The sequence below is a fragment of the Bacillus rossius genome, chromosome 2 (assembly GCF_032445375.1).
Source record: "Bacillus rossius redtenbacheri isolate Brsri chromosome 2, Brsri_v3, whole genome shotgun sequence".
In the NCBI taxonomy this organism is placed as follows: Eukaryota; Metazoa; Arthropoda; class Insecta; order Phasmatodea; family Bacillidae; genus Bacillus; species Bacillus rossius.
The window spans coordinates 107,049,265-107,071,163 of record NC_086331.1 but is presented as its reverse complement, the minus strand read 5'-3'; the positions used below and the strand labels follow the sequence as shown (position 1 = coordinate 107,071,163).

Genomic DNA, 21,899 nt, shown 5'->3' with positions numbered 1-21,899 from the left:
TTAGAATTAGGTCTTAGTTAATAAAGTTTATATGTACTTAGTTTTAGTTATACTTTTCAATGTTTCGTAGCACCATTGTTTGTGTAAATTTTTGCACTGCAATGTTTTCATGTTTTTGTGCTGGTGGCCGAGTTGTGCGCGCGGCATTGTAGAGGATGATGAGCTTGCACGGTAGTCGGCTCTTGGCCTGTGTGGTAATTGGTCATGTTATGTGGATGCTCAACAACACTAGCTTCTTAGTAGTACATCTTAACTGATCGGCCTTGATGTCTTCATCTTGTAAGTGACATATTAATCAGTATACTTTTGTCCCTCATTAATTCAGGGCCTAAGCTTAGCATGTTATCAGGCATGTGCTTTACATTGTACTTAATATACACATTTAGTAAAGTTTGTGATTGTGACGGGCAGTAGCAAGGTGCAGGTAGGGTACTTTGTTACTCAATAAATCGTGTACATAGTTTCCAATTTAGTTTTTATTCAGTGAGCTGCATTCCGGAGGCCTACCTCCGGAGTTAGGTTCGTTGTGCATTAGTCTACAATACATCCTTACAGCCTCTTGTGCGAAACCTGTTTTCACCCTGAGAAGTCTCATGTTTCTACATCTGTGAAACAATGCACAGTATTAGTTTAGTTATAACATCGGCTGGTCCTCAAACTCCCTTTTCCTTTCATTTCAAACATAATTTCCTTCATTCCAGGATGGTAGACCTCGACAAATATTACAATACAAACACATTTTAACAGGTCTTGTGGAAATTAGTTTTTTATATTCTGCTTAGATCATTATTCATTGTTATAACTAAAATTTTTGTTATGTCCAGAATAGATAGATTGATTTACACCCGCAATTGAGCTTTCACCCAGTGGTAAAGAGTCCTCTCCCTTCTATCACTCTCCCCCACATTTTAGTCTTCTCCTCAGATCACATTCAACTCTCACCCCCAGCATTCCTTCATCCAGCCAATTCTACTCACTCCCTGTCCTCATAAGAAGGTGTACCTCCCTCTTTCCATTCACCACTATACCCTCTGGAGCTTCCACCCTTGAGCTCTCCACATTTTGTACCCACACCTTTGTACCCTAGTTCCCAGCTGTCCATATTCCTCTCACCCTTTATCACTTTAATTAGTCTGATTAGCCTTTTCACCCTACTCCTTCCCTGTAATGTTTCCCACCCCGACTCTAATAATTTCCGATTGACATCGTACCGACCATGGTCTCTAAGCCCGTGCTCCGCACCGTTAGTACCCGATCCCATTTTCGGAGCGCACCCCCAGACCAGCGGGAATGAGTCAGGCGAGCGCCTCGGGCGTGACCCCAATAGACGTAATGAAACTTAAGGGCACAGAACCCAGGGGGGCTCGAATCCATAATTCAATTAAGGGGTGTCGCGGTTGACACTCCCGGTGTCACACCACCACAAGTTAGACACCCGTCTGGGAACAGCCTTCAACACTCCAAACTTGTTTATCTTTTTTAAGTTATTATTTTGCACGCTGCTCCAAAAAACGAGTGCCCCAAAACTCATAAATAAATTATTCAAAAGGTTTTTTGAAAAGGAAGAGATCAGATTAATAGTATTTAAAATGAAAAGAACGTCATTACTCGAAATGTGAAAAACTTTAATGAGACCATTTGCGCATGAGCATGGTAAGGAATTTAAGTTACTACCAAATATCAAAAAAATTACAATTATATCTAAAACCATTTGCCCTATAAAGTTATAGAGGCTTTTAATATAGCCACGTTTTAATATATACCAATAAATAATAAATACTGCAATAAACGCATAAATAAATTCAGACATTGATACAAAAACCGTTCTAAAAATATATAAATATATATGTATAAATAATAAATTACAATACTATTCAAGTAAAAGTTAGTATAAATTAATGTCTCTCTAAAACATCTTGATTACACCCGGGTGAATTTATTTTACGGCGCTTCATGGCATGCTCGATGGAAGGTTCGGTAAAAATGAGTCCGAGGACGCAACATACACTCGACGTGGGAATTAGGGTCTTTTGGCAAAAAACATTTTTAAATTGTTCACTGTTATGGTGGGCAAAGTTTATATCAACGCCCCGGGGTTACAGGGGCAAAAGTTCGGAGCCGGAATCACTTACTTGGATTAAACGTTGTACGTCGCATCCCACCCCGGACCTCCTGGCCCGGAGTTTAGCCGGCTGTACTTTAGCACACATGCTAAATGCTTCATTAACGAAAAAAGTAGCGTAGACTCTTCATCCTCTTGGCAGCACCCGCCACAATCTAAGTATTTGCCGAAGTTCAATATACGTCAGCTGATTTATGTTAAAAAATATTCACGAGTCCCCGCCGGCCCAATACCACGAGCCATCACCCGCGCTCGTCACGCCCGAAGCGCATACACGTCCACCACCGCGATCAGCTGACGACTCCCTCATACAGCTCATTCCGTCCCTCTTGACGTAATTTCCCCCACCACCTTATTGCCTTGGAACAGTCCATTTCAATCTTCACGGGGGGGAGCGTCGTACACCGTATTATGATTCAAAGTCCAAAACCATATAATTAAAAAATCAAGAAACTAAACCATTTAAAAAAAACATAATATAAAAACATATTTAGAAATAAGATTAACAAAACTTATAAAAGACCAATACTTATAAAAAAAGAAAAAGGGCAAATACTAAAACTAAAATTACGTCACAGCCATAATTCAACATTAATTAAAAAAATATAAAATCAAGTGGCCATGCCACCTATGGCCACAGGGGAAAGCCATTAGTACAAAATTACTAATTACCCGACATTTAATAAGTGTGTCGTAGCCACTCTGGGCGAGTACCGCATGCACGGAACATACAACAAACCTTATTAACATTTACCACGGCCACTGGCCTTAATTAAAGTGCCCGTGACTGTGATCAAGTCAGACTATGAGAAATCCCTCTAAAACAATTCGCAGTGGAACACTATGTAGTAAATTTACAGTCGCCAACTTGATGTCACAATTTGAATAATTAAATACATTGAAACCATTGTTAAGCCTTAAGCACCCAATTACCAGGTGCTACCTTTTAATTGGGCACTTGAAACGTGCTTTAACTGATAATAGAGTAAATTAAATTAATATAAGTTTTTTGGCACCGACTCACAAAGAAGAGAAAGTTTCTCTTCCTTGCGAGGCAGCCATGTTCGGCAGTCTCTAAACACTCCGCGGCCGGGTCAAGACGTGTGTCCGTGAGCAGCTCTTCACTTTGTTTCACCGACCGGTCATTCTGCAATCATTTTTAAAACCTAAACCTTTTCTTTTATTTCATCGCTGCTCACGTCGACTCGGCGTGTATTTTGCGGGCCCGGGCTTATCCCAACCGCCTTCGTTAGTGGTTGCGCACAGCGTTGCGGACCACACTACGTACGGCACTGGCCGACTCCAGCCAACATGCAAGTAAGTGTAATTTAAGGTCACGCTCACTGAGCCACCCTAAGACTTTAGGTACTGGCCATCTCCAGAACAATCGTAACCGCGTTCCGCGAGACTGTCGCGCGAGTTCATTGTGTGATATTAGTGTCGTGTGTGTTCTGTAAGTAACATATGTTTATGTACTATACAACGGCTCAGACACCGCATTAGCATAAACGTAAATCAACGTAACCGGTGTTGCGTACAATTATTTCGTACTACCCCGTCCTCCACACGGCCGAACGAGCTCAGGGGATTTCAGGGTAGACTTCAAGCCGCGTACTTGTCGGGGCACGCGGGGGCAGAGTTCCCACGTCCCACCATCAATGGCCTAGTGTCTCACTAGCCTGGCGGCCCCCCGGAAAACAGCAGCACCGCGACGCCCATAGCACTCGTCAGGTACTTCCCGGGCCTTCCACAGAGGCCGGGTGACGGCACGATAGACTATGCAATTTCCCTATCTTGCCCTCCCATCTATACCACATACCCATAACCCACCTCACTGCTCTATGCAACATTTTTTCCTAGATCCCTTACCACTATATAGTGATCCAGATCACAGCCACATTCTCCATCATTGGCCTTACCAATGTGAATTATACCATTTCCATTACCCTCCTCCCTGCTCCCTGCCAGGTCTTGCCAAGTAATCCCAGTTCCTTCCTCCTCTTACTCGCCACCCGCTCAACCTGTTTTCCCCCTCCCAGGTTATTTTGCACTTTTACTCCTAGGTTATTATACTCGTTATTCTCCTTTATCTCCTGTCCCCTTCTAGTTATACACTTCCCTATTTACCTTCTCCTTCCTCATGAATCTAACCACTTTCGTGTTTTCAACATTCAGGGACTTCCCAATCTCCTTTGTCCATCATACCAGCTTTATCGTGTCCTCTTGCAGATGTACTACCCGTTCCCCCACCATCTCATACACTATGCTATCATCTGCAAATACTTTTATCCTGGCATATATTCACCCTTTTATCGCTAATCATTTCGATGAACTAAATTAAAACAATTAGCATCATGTACCAATGGATCAATTATACAGGATCATGCCATCATGATCATGGAATCAACTTGGATCCACATTTTGGAAGTTTTACCTTATTTTAATTTATGAAATAAGGAAATAATATGAGTACAAAAATACAAAATCATTCGTTAACTATTTATAACTGAATAATTTTTTTTTTATAATTATCTTATTTCTATGATTCTCTATGTTTAGTCATTACATTTAGGGCGCGGTTACACGGGAGTCTGAACTACTTCAGGTGAACATGTTCAGCTGTTGAGTGCGGTTACACACAGTCTGAACATGTTTCGTTCGAGGCCATTTCTCATTTAACTTAAACAGGTTGGCAAAGTAGTTCAGATCGACATATCTTCTACATTAGCCTCTCATTGGCTGGTTAGAATATAAACAGTCTTTTGCAGAAATTCTAGATGGAAAGTGTTTCTGGCACAAGTTCGAGTAATATTTTACCGAATGCAACAAAAAAACCAACAGATACTTATACATATTTTTTAATTTATCCTGACCTTAATTTTCTTAAAACTGAGATAGGTACTCTCGCTCAGAAAATAATAAAAAATAAGTTTAACAATTTTACTGTGCATGTTTGAATTCCCGATTTGTAAAAAAATATTGAGCAATATGTAAACACATTTTTATTTCTGCTGATAATGCTGTATAAACAAGTGAGAAAATCCCGCGTTTTCTGGATGCAATTAAAAAATAGAGATCAACAACACAGTCATTCGTTGACAGTAGACAATCAGTTTTAGAGCTAAACACACTTTTCAGCAACTACCGTGTAACCGCACACTTTCGCGTTTGTAAACGTGTTTACTTAAACATGTTCACCTGAAGTAGTTCAGGGTCCCGTGTAACCGCGCCCTTAGTTGCATTATAAATAGGGTCGGTTTTGGCATAGTTATTGTATTCAAAGCAATATAATTTAAATAATTAAGTACGTACACATATGTCATATATATTTCTTTAGTACTTACCGTATATATCGTGGGCTTCATACCAAAAGAGCGTATCAACACTTTTTGCAATATCGTGATACGCCCTTCTGGTATGATGCCCTCGAATTTTGTCAATGTTAAACATGCTATAGTTTACACCAGATATGTGTATACTATATATATTTATTAAATCGTACTAACTAAAAGAAAAACATGTATGAAAATGGTTGTCTTTCAAATCTATGTAGGTATTATTTCCCTGATTTTTTTTTAGTGTATAAATATATTACTTCAGATTTTAGAATGTTTTGGATAAGTAAACTTATAAATTGTAATTGATTTGTCCCATAGCCTTTTGGTATAAACCAATGTCATGTCTCAACGGAATATATTATATAAATTAATAAATAGTACTTATTTTTGAATAAGTGTCATGGTTTAGTTAAAGTTATTATTTTAAGCTACTACATATTATGTATTTTCATTTGCTATTACCTGATAAAATAGCTTTAATAATTTTAGTCCAAATGTAATAAAAAATATTACAATCAGACTTCTTTCAATTTATTTTTCTTTATGAAACATTTGGCTAAAATGTAACATTTTATGGAAGAGGGCTGGACAATGTAGAAAACGAAGGATATTTCGTAAACGAGTCATATTGTGTTTATTCTTTAGAGTGTAATATTAGATTATATAATTGAAATCAAATTTTTTTTAAGTTTATTTCAAAAAAATAAGCAGCATTAGCAATATTGATATAATTGTTCTAAATTTTAGCTTTTTGAGTGTTAGCACCGACACCCCTTACAAATGTTACACAGTGGACGTGAGAAAATGGGAGGAGACCACCGTCAATGATGAGTGACAGCTACGTTACCTACCTGCCATTCATGTTGCTTGTTATGTGTGTTATAAAGTCGTGTGTAATATTTTTGGTATGAGTTACCCCCATTTTCTTGCATAACAATTTTTGAGAAGAACACCGAAATAGTATTTTTGACAATATAAATTTTTGTCAATATAGTTAGACGTTTGATTATTTAGTATTTTGCACATAACTGTAAGATGATATAAACCAACTAATGAAAAGTGGGATGGTCGCGGCTTATTTACGACATGAAGGCTCGTCATAATAGGAGCGATTGTTACCTGTCAATCACACTCCCGGTGGCGGGATGTTTGGATGGAGGGTTTTACTTTTCACAGCGAATTGAAGTGGAAGGTTTGTGAACGTTTTAACTTTATGATAGATTCTTCTATGTTTGTTTATGTCGTTTACATTATTTTTAAACTTATTAGATACATTTTTAGCTTTCAATTTTTGTGAACGATTTTATTATGAGGAATCTTCATTATAATTTCTCATGCAGGTTTCGTTTGGCAAATTAGATTAATATTGAAGTGAACTGTGACAATATTCAAAGAAAATTACATCCAACTTAATTTTGCTGAGTGTTACCAACAATCAAAACATGTAACTTTTTTACAGTTTAGGAAGGCATTTATAATTTTCAATATTATTTTGGGGAAATATGTTTAAAAGCTTCAGTTATTGATGCTGTTTGGATCGACGAATTATATAGCAGAAAAAACTCTTGACAATTATGGTAGTGGGTGTTTGTTGGAAGGGGTGGCTTGAGATGTTTTATTTTAACTTGTTTTAAGATAACATTAGTAATAGTTACATTTCACGTATCCAAGTTTATCCCTTGATTCTGAAGGCATGATCCTGTATACATTGATCCTGTATACATTGATCCTGAATACATTGATCCTGTATACATTGATCCTGTGGTACATGATGCTTGCTGTTTTAATTTAGTATGTTGACATATCCTGGCCAAACAAAAACCAAAATATCTCAATACAAACAAATTGTCAGATCTTGAAAAACATTTTCATTTGTATTAAACTTATGATGATAATTAATTATTATATCACAAGGTTTTTGTTATTTCCTGGATCTTTCTATGCACAAAATTAAAACAGTAAGCACAATGAACAGAATCAATGAATCAATGTAAACATGATCATGCCATCAGGATCTAGAGATACACGTGGATACGTGATACAGAACTTTTACGTAGTAATTGTCTTAGAAGGAGTGCATAAAAAAAGACAATACTTTTTTACTTCCTAGCATTTTAATCATTGGTAATTTATTTTTGAGTAGGCTGTATCAGGAAAATTGTAAAAAAAAGTAAATTTTTTTAAACTTTTACACACAATTTGTTATTATTCTATAACACTGTAATATTTTAAGTGGTTTACAGGTAGTTTAATGTTTTTATGGTTGGTTAGTTTATTTTAGCTATATTTAAAGTACTGAATATTTGTGTGAAATGTCAGCGAGGTTAGGTTTGCCAAATTAAAATACTGTAAGATGTGTGAACTTCTGAAACATATTACCTAATGAAATCTATCATGAATACTACAAAGTAGGCCTACTAGAAACTTCTCATTACTCACCTTCACAACTTAAAGCATCCACATTTCAAAAACATGCAAATGTCTTGTTCCAATTATTCAACATGGTGGAAATAATATCTTTCCACTGGTACCTAAATGATTCTAATAGCTTTGCCATTTTATAGAATGGATAGAAAACTATGTCAGGAAGTAAAAAAGAAAATATAATTTTTATTTGCTTTTTTGAATGCCTTTCTCTCCTTTATAATTACTGGTTAGGTTAGCTATATAAAAAATATGTAAAATCTTGTGAACTGTTGGTTAGGGTGTAACATTTTGAATATTGTAGAATCATTTGAATGGATGGTTAGGTTTGGATAGATAAGTTATTTATTTATTGCATATTTATTGTGTATTTAATATGTTTTATTAATGTAGCTAACTTAATCCAACTGCCCTTTCACTTTGCAAAGCTCAGAAACGTAGATTAAAGAAATCTAAGAATCAGCAATACTACAAAATATGAATAAACTCAAAATAACGCACCTCCGTAATGACTTAAACTTCCACATTTAAAACAACTTCTAGTCTGACTACTGAAGAGTTGAAAATTTAGTTGATGTTCATTGGTCAATTTGATAACTTCATTTTTACAATAAGAAAATGCCATCTATGATAAATTAAATTACTTATAGAATTCCATATTTTTGAATGAACTTATGTCACCAACCTATCATTATATTCATGATCACTTAATGGAGTAAAGATTAGTCTATTGCGAATACTACTGTCCCCCCCCCCCCCCCCCAGTTGATACAATTGTTTGCATCATATACAGAGGTGCCCACCCCCCCCCAAACACTATGACTCACCCCCCCCCCCTCAACCTAATGATGCCCCCCCCCCCCCCCCCGAAATTTTTATGCCATTTTCTCAATGATTTACTCAATTATTTTATAATATTATACTTTTTTAGTATTATATTTTATCACATTTTGCATTAATTAAAACTGATTTTCTAATAATAATAATAATTTGGGTCATATCAGGTAATATTTCCATCCTGAACCGACAGATGCCAAACTGCTTTTGTTGAGGAAAGTGTGGGGTTGCCAATTTGATTTACAAGATCCCTTTCAATTATCAAAGCACCAGAAACGTATTTTCACATTATAAGCTATAATTATGTAAATAATATATACATTTTTCTCTTCTTTTAACCACCCCCCCCCCCCCCTGAAATTTTAATGACGCAGTCTGCGTCGTTACCCCCCCCTTGTGGGCACCCCTGTCATATACAACATTGCAAGAATCATATCCTTGCATCAACATTCTAGTTACTGGAAAATAATCTTGCGTCAGGTTAATGAAATAATACAATTGTCTCTTTGCTCTTTTACAGAATGATTACGAAACGTGCCAGGAAGTACCTAAAAAAAAGTTTTCTTTTTTTTTTTTTATTCGCCCAACTCTTAAAATTACTGTTTGAATGTGTAAGCATATCTTTTTATCTATTAAATATGTTAAAATATAGTATGTGTGTTTCTCTATGAGTGCGTAGCAGTAATTAAGTAAGAACAGTAGTAGTGTGGGTGGTGGTTTTGTGAGGAAAAGCTTTTCAAAGAAAAAGGGTTGTATCAACTGTAACAGGGCATAAATCTATGAATAGGATGTAAGTAATAGCTCATCAGTATTTGTTTATATAGGTCTTAAGTAGAAGGTGCAGAGACTATGAGAATGATGAGGTTTAGGAAGATGTAGTTTAACCAAGAATCATAGTAGCTACTTTTTAAAAAACAAAACCTCAGAAATTAGTTTATGGGATGTTGCTCAGTTATTTACTAAAATAGTTTTTAATGTAGGTATTTGTAAAGTGCAAGGGCTTTTCTGAAAATAACTCACAATAACTCACCTTCGCAATGACTTAAACTTCCACATTTAAAACGACATTCAATCTGACAACTGAACAGTAGAAAATTAATTGATTTCGCTGCTCAAATTGATAACTGCATTTTTACAATAAGAAAATACCGTCTATGATAAATTAAACTATAGAATACCATATGTAAATTACATGGAGTGGAACAAATGTGGAGCGCACACATCTACCTGCAGCATTGTTCAGTTCAAATTCATATAAGCAGAGGTGCAGATTTGCAACTAAATACAAGGGGGAAATAGCCTGAATTAATAAGTGCACCTTTGCAGGATAATTAACCATGATTTCTAGGACACAAAATTACAAATATCTGAATATTAATTTCTTTTCTTCCGAAAAGTCCCTAAACTTCTCTATTACATAAAGAAGTAATCTAGCCTCATTTTAAGTACCATAAGAATGTGAAGTACTGTTTTATTTAAAAAACGAAACCTTAACATCAACATCAATGTTGCATACTTTTTTTAAACTTATATATCCTAACAAACACAAATCTGTATATGGGTAGGGCATAGTCACAGGAGCCCACTGCTAACCCTCCATTCTTGGAAGAATCACAGGGGATTAAAGTTAACCTAGCTCGCCTCTTGGGCAAATTGCATGAAACCAGTGTTAACCATATATTTTCAATTTAATCTCAGGTGACTAGTACTTCTAACTTAAGTGACTCTCAAAACATCTTTACTGACCTGAAATTCACATTGAAATTAAAGCAGAACTTAAGAATGTGCATTGACTCGCAAAATGCACAGTGAGCTGTAAGCCTTAAGTGTTACTGGAGATTAACAGCCTCCATCAAATAACTCTAAATACCACATTCCTGTTTATGCTTGCCAGTCAACAAACCATTCAGAAGAAAACAAGGAAGTTGTTCACAGACATGCTGTGTTAAACACTGTACCTTATGCCCGAGGGAGGGACAGTTTAAAGTCAATTTTGGGCTTCACCTTATATATGTTGGTTGTTAAATTAAGTCATTTTTTTGTTTTATTTCAATATTTATGAGTTCATCATATAAGTATTTTTAATTCCTTTTTTGTGCCAGAGATATTACGTTCATTATATCTTTTAGTTTTGAAACAGGGTTCCTGCAGACAAGAAAAACTTGAAAACAGAAAATTTCAGGGAAATGAAAAGGTGTCTTGAGATCCTGAGAACACAGGGAAATGGATAATTTCTAAGTACGAAACTACAGAACAGTAAGCTAGCAGTAATTTTTCATATACTATAAAATCTTGAGGTTTTTATCAGATTGTAATTATTTAAAACCATAGAGGGCATAAGATGATAATCATAGTGAATCGGCCCCAGATATGTATCTGGGTCATCTTTTCAGGGTATGTTGGTACTAATAAGTTACGTTGATTCTGCAAATTTTAGATCGCTAGCTATTTTGGTTTTTGAATAAATTGAAGGAAAAAAAAAATAAGGAAATAATTTTTTTAAATGTAGTTGTTGAATAAATAATACTGACAATGCACTAGCCGATGAAGTAGATAAATATTGTTGGCAGCGAAAAAAACTTCCATTTTTGAGACAATCTCATATCGTGATTTGGATTTTCAGAAATGACCGAAAAACACTTGAAACTTTTATTAACTGGTTCTGATCAATATAAACAATCAATTTATTTAGCAGAAATGATAGATGAATCAAAAAATATAACTATTAAGTTTGTTAGAGATAAAACCAATAAATAAAAGGCTCAAGTACAATCTCATCATATCAGTAGAAAGGTTTACAGATGTTTTATTGAATATAAACCAAATACGATTGGGTGGAGTGGGATATCAATATATTGCTGTGAGAGTGCAAATTGACTTGAGGACTATCGGTTGTTGACACGTCATTGCAATTATTTTATACTTAGCACATGGATGATATTGTCTAAAATCCCTAGACCAGCTGCAATACTCAACACTTTATTTAATAAATACAATATTACAACAGTTATTAATGAAGATAGTGACAAAGATTAGTCACAAAGACATAAAAGTAGTTTTATTACATAAAAAATGAAAATTGATTCTGATTTAATGAATAAGGTATATTGATGAAAAATATTTATATTGATTTTTAAATGCAAAAAGATACTTTAAGTAAAATTATTAACATCTCAATAATATAGATTATAATTAATTATTGAATGAATTAATAGTAAAGATGGTTTTTCATATAATTTTGAATATTTTATGTTATTTGCACTTACAAACTAATAAGTATGCTTCGTTTCTGTTTTAAATGTATAAACATAGAAATATATAGTTTTTTATATAAAAAAATAAGTTTTTATTTATTTTTTCCAATATGGCATACCTTTTCAATCAAGTTATGAATTTAGGAGGTTATTCTATATGGATAAAAACATTTAAAAAAAATTTCAAAATTGTACGAAAACTTTATCATAGAGAAAAAAAAATATTTTGGAAAAAATTGCCTGTTTCAAATGGTTAATATCAAGATTATAAGCTGTTATTTCTTCTGAGTATAGCCTTTATAAACATCTAATGTGACAAAATTTCATTCAAATTTTTTGAGACCTTTTTGAGAAAAAAATTATTTCTTAATTTTAATTTTTTTTCTCAATTTATTCAAAAAGCAAAATCGATAGTAATCTAAAACTTGCAGGATCAACGTACTATTTTATTAGTACCAACATACTCTGAAAAGATGACCCAGATATCTTTCTGGGGCCGATTCACTATGCTTATCATCCTATGCCCTTTGTGTGTCATGAATATTCCCTTTTTGATTTTTGCTAGTAATAATTAAATTTAAAGTTTACAAACAAGTATTTATTAATTTGAATAACATAGTATTACTTAATTATTTATTGTTGATGAAAATTATAAGGTTTGAAACTGTATATTGTATGAAAATATAATTTGATAGTCAATTTCACATTTTATGCATGTTCTTTGAAATGTGTTTTAGTAGTAATTTCTATTTAGTACCTATATCTGTTATCTTGCTATATAGATCTATGAGATGATGAGACCAGGAATAACAAGGAAATTGGCTGATGTAAGAGTGTGGGAATCCTGTAAAAGTCAGGCAATTATTCATAATAAAATGTTTGCTAGGTTTACTGTGTTTTGGTCACACTAGAAGTCAATTGTCTGTGTTTCCACAGATGGATGATGCATAAAACTTTATTTCTATTGTCTCAGTTTTGAAATATTTCTTCATAAAGAGCGTAAATAGCAAAAATTCAAAATCCCTGCATGGCGAGTGAAGCGGACCTTTAAGTTTAAATGTTTTCACAAACATGATCTAACCTTAGCATGTTGATGCAATAGTTGCCTATCCAAATATTAACATTAATCTTAACATAAGACCAATTATTCATGTTGAAAAAAACGTAATGGTTTGGGAATTATGGCTGCTAGCATAAGCCTTGATTAGAAATGTGAGCTTTAACTTCTCGCAATTTAAAACAAAAGTAGGTATAGTTTTGGCAGTTGTGGAGTTTAGGGGCACTTTTAGAAAGAAAGAAAAAAAAATTGAAGTGAAAATTCTTTAGGGGGGGGGGGGGGTGCTTCAATTTTCTGTTACAAAAATTCCAATCACATGAGAGGAATAGTTAGGCACATGGTGGGGGAACCGGGAGAGGAGGGTAATAGTTAGGTACGTTGTGGCAGAACCGGTAGAGGAGGAGACGGCAGGGGAGAGGTAGAAATGATGCAGCATACTTGCATACTTTCACACTTCTATACTTTCATACTTGCAAAATGGCATAATTTAGCATTCGCATAGGTACTTGCATTTTTTTTTTTGATCTGTGACCTCAGCCAAAGAAAATTATGTTCCCTATACCTAATAATATAAAAAGCAAGAAATTTCACTTCTGTCATGCGTGGACCCCATGCACATACTTTTTTAGGTACTTCTAATATTGTTTGAACATCTTGCAAAATTATGGTTTTTAGTTCCTACCAGTTTTAAATAAATTAACTAGTAATGCCGGAGAAACTGTAGGATAAAAGTTCTTTTTTAATGAGAAATTGCACATGTTATATAGTAAAAACTAACTTTAAATAAAACAATATAGTATAATAGTTACAGTGTTAATGCAATTGTCTAACCGCAGCATTTCATCATTTATGTTAAAGACATTATTTAACAAAAAAGAGAAAGAAAGAGTTAAAATGCTGCAGGTATGCAGATGTAGATAAAACCCTGGAAGTAGCCAGGTTCTCACACCGCATGCTCCAGAAAGCAGAGAAATGGTGGTTTTGTGTTAACACTAGAATTAATATAATTTATTTCCTCTTAAATACCTTTTTGAAATTTGCAGTATTCTTTATAATTTATTGAAGATTTAATTATGTTAATGTAAACATTTTTTTATTGATATTTACTTGTGTTTAATGTTTTTGGTTAAACATTTTCTCTCTAAGGCCTGTTCTACAATGACATGGAAATGTAAATGTAAAAACAGATTCAGACCCTCAAGGTACTTACGTTTCACTACTTGTCTGTCGCTTCTATGCTGCAAGGAACCGTAAAAAAAATGACAACCAATAAGATTGAACTTTACTGTTACCAAATTAATAGCCCTACCTAATTAGCAAGTCACTTGTAACGAGTGGTTAGAACACTTGCCTCCCATAAAGGCGACTGGGGTTCGAATACAGACGGGGTCGAATCCGGATTTTTGCAAGTGGGAAACGTGGCGGATGTTGCAGTGGCCAGTGGGTTTTCTTGGGGTGCTCTCGTTTCCCCCACCAATTCATTTTGTCGCTTCTTCATACTATCTCACCTCATGCATTTTCCAGGCTGGCCGGAACAACAGATCTGTCCCTCGGGTAGGGTGGCAGCCCCATTCCATCTATGTAGACCCTGCCCCAGGCAGGAAACATGTGGATTTTCATTATTTTACCTAACACTTTTAACATATTTTAATTGGGCTGATCTGATCAGATATTATTTAAGCTTAATATATTACAGTCCTTTAAAAGTAGCAATTTTTGTGAGAAACTGTTATCAATAAAAACATGATTTTATGCTAATTTTATTATTTAGTAACACACATGTATTTAATTTAGACTGCCCCAATGTAACATTAACTCCCATTATATGGGGAAACTACACAATTGCAGATACTTTGTGGAAGAATCGCAACACGCTACATAAATGCAAAAGTAAAGGATAAGAAATTTAAGAAACTGGATAAGAAACTACCAAAACCTTATATATGTATGAGGCAGTATATACTTTATTAGCAACTACACACATAAAATGAAATGTCACAGATATACGTACACTATCCAACTAGCGAAAACCACAAAATGCACCATAAAAAATTGTATATTTACTAACAAAATAAAGTTAATGATTCAGTAAGACCAGTCCTAAATTTGAACTGCCAGTTTAATAGATGGCTGTTGATTCCAATTTTGAATTCTTAACAAATTTCTGTTTGAAGTGGGAGATGATAAAAGGATTCAAAGATATCCCAGTTATATAATCTGTTACAATTTATTCACTAATTTATATGCATGTTATCTTTATTATCTTCTTATTCTTATATTCTTCATTATCTTGATATACTGCATACTAAAACCTTAATTATTTAATTGTTTTGAAATCAGTCCAAATAGGAATATTAACCTAATTATTCTCGTTCATGTACATATTTCATTGGAGTCTTAATTAAAAGTAACTCTTTAATCATCTTTGTTTTCACACTACTGTCTCTGAACACTCATTTTGTAGGGTGAGTTTTAACGCTTCTTATATCAGGCAGGTAATCGTCTTAGATCTGATCCATAAGGTCATTTAATGAGAATTGACATTCCTCCCTGTTTTTAGCTAAGTATGAATATATACACTCCAATTCCTCCAGGAGATTCCTTTACTAAGGGCACACTCTTTTATATCCACTAGTTGATGGCATACTATATAAATTTTTGTGACATATTTGATGGTACCTGGCATCTGCAGTGACGAGATTAGTTTCTTTCAGATTCAAGCTGCTGTATGATCTGCTGTTCTCATTCATCACGTCAGTGTCAAGCTGCTTCTAGAATTGATGCCCTCACACTCGGTGTTTCAACTTTGTGCATGAGATTCCGTTGTAAATGGGGTAGTTTTTGCTGGAGCTTAAAGAAATTCCTCAGTGATATTTTGTCCACATAGAGAAAAAATTTCCTGAAGATTCAAGGAGACCAAGGTTGATGATCCGGAGCGATGACAATGCTTGGGGAACTGAATCACCTTCATGATGGACAGATGCTGCAACATTGCTTCCGATGATTTACCTCTTACGGCATGCATCATGTTTGGTGACTTCATTAAAATCTTGTAAAAATTATTGGTTCTGCAGTTTCACACACACTTCAATAAGCAAAAAAAAAATACTTAATTTTATCACAACTATTACTTTGCCTTCCTTAAGTGTACTGCAAAATACAAAAAAAAAAAATGCCTGGTAAAACCAACAGTTCTTTTAGTTGCATCTAAAAATTTAGATGATAAATGAGAATTTTGATAGAAAAACTCTCATTTTAAGCTGAGGCCTGGAAAACTAACGAAATCTGAGACCTCAACACGTCAGCTTCAACTATAAGACTATTGAGAACGGTAATGTGAGAAGGGATTATCAGGTAGAGGGGGTTAAAGGGACACCTGTTGTTTCTGTTATAATACCGTTCTACCATTCCTCGCACAATGACCCATGCTCCCTCGTCCCCAGCAACCCTATTCACATTGTTCAAGAAAAACCAGATAACATTTTTCTAGACTATTGTGGTTTCATCCAAAGTTGCAGTTGAAATCATCTTGTTTATTTTACTGCATTTTGTTCATTTAAATACCCATTTCATTCTTTTTATGAGGTCTTATGCATTTTTTCTTGAAATTTCCAGTAAATCGTCAAGTGTTTAGATACATTTCTCAAAAAAAAATCCCATTTTCCCATTTTTTTTGCTTAAATTAAAGCTAAATATATTAACTATAAATTAATTCTCACGAATGTCCTTTCGGACTAGTACTTTTCAACATTTGGCTCAAAATTCAACAAAAATTAAACTTTTTCACATTTTGGAAACAATGGCAAATTTTGAAAGTGCTCTATTTAGCAAACAAATGGAAGTGCATAGCTGCTGTTTATCTCAGAATGTTGCAAATTTAATTTTCTCTAACAAATGTATTTAGAACATTCTCCATAAAATACATACTTTATGAGTGATAAGACAAAAATTGAAAAAGTCTGAAAATTTGGCAGTTTTTCACGCATCACTTGGTTAGCACATGTCTTTTGAAACTGCAAACTTGTATTTAAACTACTGGTACTGGTCCTACTAATCATCAAAAAAATTTGAATTATTTTAGTTATTGTGATTTTGCCTCTGTGAAGTAAGGGTACAGGAAACACGCTTGGGGTTATTGTTTACCTAGAATGCTGAAAAGGGCCCCTTCACGTGAGCTACTGCTTGTTTCCCTGCTTTTATGCTTGCTACAATATCTTCTTACGTATTGGGCAGTCATTGTTTTTATTCCTGCTGGTTTGGTATGTATGTCTTGGACATATTATTGTAATTTTAAAATGTTCTTACATTCCATAACTTTAACTTTTGCATAAGAAAGGGACATGGTTATATTTATCATGAAAATGTCCTTAGTTGTAAAGTGTAATGCAGATTAATTTTGTTGCAGGAAAATGCCTTGCAGCATGACTTATGCTGGAGAAGGATGCCTGTGATCAGTTAGCAGATGTCCATGGCCGGTCATTTCAGCCATGCATGGGAGAGAAAAATAGTGTAATTTCAAATGTAATTATGTATATTTGGTTACTTCACCTGCGCGGGCTGTTACCAAGCAGTAAATACTTTTTACGTTTTGCCGTGGACTCGAGTGCCAGTCGTATTTGGCCTTACCTGACCACCAATCCTATCTCAGTCACGTTAGCAGCCATCCAACAGGTGGTATTTTGAGCTCGCCTGCCAGTTGGTGTGAGATGCTATTTAACTAATAAAGTTGGTTCAACATATTATGTGACAAAACATCTATATATTTTCATCAACTAATCATAGAGAAAATGTGAAGAACGAGCAAAGGAAGATGAATACACAAACACACAGAAATCAAGCCAAAATCAGCCAATATCTAATGTTAAATGCGTGGACTCACAGAGAATCAGCAGAAGGAATCAGTCAGAACAGTATCACAGCACAGACAGACAGATAGACAGTGCTGTTTATGCATTTAACATTGTATATCAACTGATTTTGGTTTTATTTCTGTGTGTTTGTGTATTCGTCTTTCCTTGTCCATTATTAAGGTTTTCTCTATGACATATAGTGTAAACCTGCAATGGCATTGTCCAAAATAATTCTTTAAATCCATCTGCCCCATTGCAAGAATCATTAAAAAAAAAAAAAAAAAAAAAAAAAAAAAACAGAAGGACTGGTCACGATATTCATGATCAAACCTTGAAATAAACTCTAAATGTGATGGAATTTACAAAACTTTTAATTTCCAGCAACCTTTTGCTAGTTTGCAATTTTTTTTATAAATTACTTCAGATTATTGTTGCACATTAAATATAAATAGTCGGAGACAGCCCACATAAAAATCTGCTCTTTGTAACCATTTGTGCTAGTGTTGCTACAATTTCAATTACATCTACTTCATTGGACTCGGAAGACAATCATCCAATACTGGGTCTGGCCATCCTGAATTTGGTTATCTATTGATTCCCAAAATAACTACAGGCAGATTCCAGAATGATTCCTTCTCAAGTTTGCTTGAATTGTATTTATTGTCTCTCTTGACTTTTGCTGTCGACAAGATTTAAAACCTAAATGAAAAGTATAAAAATAATTTTGCAATTTATAATTTATAAATTTCATTCGGGTTCAATTTATTCAACTTTAAATACAGATTTGATTAATCACCCACTTTTCATGTGTCACTGTGAGTGAACATTATGACCACTGAATGTTCACTCGTTCAAAAGGATGAATGAATTGGGGCCAAATGTCTCATCAATGTGGTCATTAGAGTTGATGAAGGATGACGAGATGAAAGTTGAGCATTGCCGGAATGTTCATGGTGGGGAGGGGGGATTTACCAGCTCATTGAAATGTCTGCCACATTTTCCACTTGCGAAAAATCAGGGCTTGATCCCACTGGAAAACAAACCCAGATCTGTTTGGTAGAAAGTAAGTGACCTGACAGCTCAAACTGCTTGGTGCTACCAGTTAAAAAGAGATGTATAAAGTTGAATGCAGTGTGTTTTCTTAACTAGGAGATCTGATTACTGCTGTGGCTGGATATCAGTAGTGTGAAAAGACAAAATGGACCGTAAATTACTAGGCACTGTATTGTGGAACTGTTAAGTGTGAGAGAACTAATAACTTTCAATAGGGCTTGACCTTATGTTAAAAAAAAGAATGCTATGTTGATATTTTCAATATATTCAAGAGATATAAATGATAATAATTTAATTTACAATAAGATTATAATGCTGCAAATAATTAAAAAATAATTTTAACGTAGTTAAGGTGAAATGTTTACGAGCATTGGGAAATCAGAGTTGCCAATTGCAGCAAGCTCTCTGCCATCCCTGTGAGGTCGACTGGAGCTATGCCCTCCCTAAGCCCGATGTGCCTCACCCTGCTTTAGGCCCCCTCTCCTCCCACCATCACCCTCTATTCAAACCTCCCGCCAATGAGAGTGTGTTTGTCCGCCCCAAAAAAGGCGATTAGAGTCTGGGCTACGCACCCCTAAAATATTACTTCAATTAGAATAGTTAGTAATGTTACTTATATTTTATCCTCCGAGTGTTTTGTTTTCTTTCAGCTTAAGTAAGGAAGTAGCAGCACAATGCGCAAACACTTTCAGAACACACCCCAATGTGGGCAGTTTATTTTTTTGAACTTAATAATTTCCATTACAAGTAAATGTTTATTAATACATAATAATTAATTGTAATTTATTATTTAGTGCTTGAGAGGTTCTGTTGTGTTATCTGTTTCGTCACGTAAATATAAACGGCCTAACACTAATTCAATTGCTTCCTGCTGCTATGACACCCAGATGACCACCCAGTCTCTCTCATCCGCTACCCGAGTTTGGAAACTTCTTATACACCTCGTTGTCTTCCACTGTTCTATTTAAACTGATCTTTAGCATCCGCCGTCATTATATTTTCATTATCTTAAAGGCCTGACCCGGGTAGCAGACTTTTTAATTAATCATTTAAGACCAGAAGGACATTTTAAATTATTGTGACTTAATCTCTAGGCCAGGCCATGTGGTGTCCTGATCCTCCCCTAAAATGGTTGTATTTCTGTTGGCATCTTTTTGCAGCTTATTACGCAGAGTTTATTTCCATAACTGTGTTTGTTCATGTTCGTTTCGACCAGAATAAAACCCTCTAACCATATCTGTGAATACTTGATTGTGCGACCACGTGTGCTTCCTGCAGAGGGGACCGGGGCATGTGGGACATCCTAAAAGCCCACCAACGACCATCATTCGGCAGTGTGAAAGCAGTATAAGGGAGATCTAGCCTAGCATCCACATGGGCCATATCACAACCCCGAGATGGAGTCGTTAGCCGAGTCCACGTGCGTCCATGTTCGCGGTCCACAACACGCCTAATTAGTTTATCATGTAAATCCCCTGTGACGTCACCAATTAAACATTGTTAAATCAGAGACCTTCCTTACAAAAAATGATCAAGATATCCAAAAGTAATGAGATGTATTGAAACTTATGTCAAATTGTGTTTGTTCGTCAGCATCATTTGTTGCAATTATATTTCCATAAAATTAATTGAATATGATATTAGGACCTGTTAGTTTGGGAGTGCAGATAAAATTAAACACCAAGTTTTTTGTAGTTTGGGGTGCATCTGACTTTCTCAAGGAATGATTTAGAGGTTTCCTGGTTACCAAAAGGCTCAGGATTGATGCACAGTTTTGCTAAATGATAAAGTGGAAAACATTTGAATTTAAACATTTTCTTGTTATCGTTATAGTAAATAGCAAACATAAGAATTTCAAGTATTCTTACAATGCTAGTAAAATTATACAAGGTAATTAAAAAATTGTGTATGTTCCCCATAATTTTATTTACCATTTTAACTATTTTAAAATTGATATTTTAAGTTTAAAATATCTGTGAATAACAACAAAACTTAGGGTTTTAAAGAAATGTTTTTTTTTCAGATAAAAAAATTGTACAATAAGTTTATTTTCCAGTTATGGAAGATAATATAGAAAGAAAATGCAGCAAATGAAGTCATTTCCTGAAATAATACTCTACACAATTGTGGAAGAACAATTAATGGTAAGAAGAGTTCGTTGGTTGTGTTATTACAATCATATTTTGACTTGGTTATTGTAGCATTGAGAAAATTAAATTTTCTGGTATAATATATATTTATAGTTGAAATACATCCCATGATAGAAGTTACCTAATTGGAAACCATGAATTTGTGCACACGGGCCTACTTAGTTGAACATCAATATATATATTTTTATTCTGTATATTTCTTAGCCATAGTTTATTTTGTATGATCTCAAGAATTTTTTTCCTTCAGAACCTAGTTAAAAAAAGTCTGCAGGGTTAATTTAGTTTTCTAGTATCCATAGTTATTGAATGTTGGTATTATTGACAAAAATTACTTGTTTAGCATTTTTTAAAAGCTATATTATGCCTGTTGCACAAAACAATTTTGAGTATTCATGAAGGATTGCAGTTAGGTTTCTTGGTGAAAAAAATAATTACATTGGTTGTATGCAAAAATATTTGTGGAGAAAGCAGTAACATTGATAAAGCCTATACATTTGTGCACACAAAATTGCTTCAGGGTGTAAAATTAATTTACTAGCATTGTGATTTCTGAAATTCAGAAACAGTTTTATTCTGTATATTACTTTCATGACAATTTTAATTTAAAAGAGCCTTGCTTCTCTTGGAGGCAGACATTAATGAATGGTTTATGGTATTGCAGCAAAGATAAATTTCCAGGGATAACCAGTTTGCTCAGGGAACGAGAGGTGTGGTCAGGTTTCATTTATTGTGCATTGCGCAGCGCTGGCTGTCTTTGATTGTCATCAACGACACTATATACGTACCCCCTTCCCCCATCGCACCTTAACACATC

General features: G+C 34.7%; 1 protein-coding gene across 5 annotated transcripts in view; it reads left to right on the top strand.

Moving 5' to 3' along the window:
- The first annotated feature begins 6,125 nt into the window (after positions 1-6,125).
- LOC134529577 (homeobox protein Meis3-like) overlaps positions 6,126-21,899 on the top strand; it is a 68,607-nt gene continuing 52,833 nt past the window's right edge. The window contains exons 1-3 of one of the 5 annotated variants that reach the window (XM_063363811.1): positions 6,126-6,652; positions 17,438-17,541; positions 20,959-21,079. The gene's annotated coding sequence lies outside the window, so the exon portion shown is untranslated. Of the gene's footprint in view, positions 6,653-17,437; positions 17,554-20,958; positions 21,080-21,899 lie in introns of all 5 variants that reach the window. The other 4 variants (XM_063363809.1, XM_063363808.1, XM_063363812.1 and 1 more) reach the window with 4 other exon arrangements.